Below are 794 nucleotides of genomic sequence, written 5' to 3' on the forward strand. Positions count from 1 at the left end.
CTTGTGCCCTCCATCTTTCCCAACATCAGGGTCTTCTCCAGGGACTCTTCTCTTCTCATGAGGTGGCCAAAGTACTGGAGCCTCAGCTTCACAATCTGTCCTTCCAGTGAGCACTCAGGGCTGATTTCCTGATTTCCTTTAAAACATACAAAAGTTGAAATACTGAAACAGATTTACCTCATCTTTCTATGCAGCTAGGTAGATTTGTCCGAACAATAGTGTTTTTTAGCAGGCACCATAAAGAGTACAGCGAAGGCGGCAGCTTGATCTCAATAGGCAGGGTGTTCCAAAGTGCCACATTGAGAGCACGTGCTTCCCCCGAAGTTTCCTGGGAGCAGCAATGCGGTTCTCAACCTGTGGGTACCCAGATGTTGTTGGACTACAACTCCCATCATCCCTGAGCTCTGGCCTTGCTAAGCTAGTGATGATGGGAGTTGTAGTCCAACAACATCTGGGGACCCACAGGTTGAGAACCGCTGCGTTTAGGGCAGCTGGGACCTGCACCTCTGCAAGGGGTAAACTACAGTCCCCAGAATTCCTCGGGAAGAGCCAACGAGCTCCTGGCCACTGTAGTTCAGCAAAGTCCGCTTGAGAACAAAACAGGGTGCGGAGAGAGGAAATGCTTTATGAATCGCGTGTACTATTTAGTAACAGGAAAACAATATATCTTTATTCTTTTTTTTAAAAAAAGGCCACCAGGGGGCAGCGGCGGCGGGATCGGAAGCAGAAACGAACCGGAAGCGCCGCCGCCGCCGCCACTCTTGCCCGCCCTCTGGCGCTGCGCTTGTCTCCTC

Source organism: Podarcis cretensis, assembly GCF_951804945.1.
Source record: "Podarcis cretensis genome assembly, chromosome: Z".
Classification (NCBI taxonomy): Eukaryota; Metazoa; Chordata; class Lepidosauria; order Squamata; family Lacertidae; genus Podarcis; species Podarcis cretensis.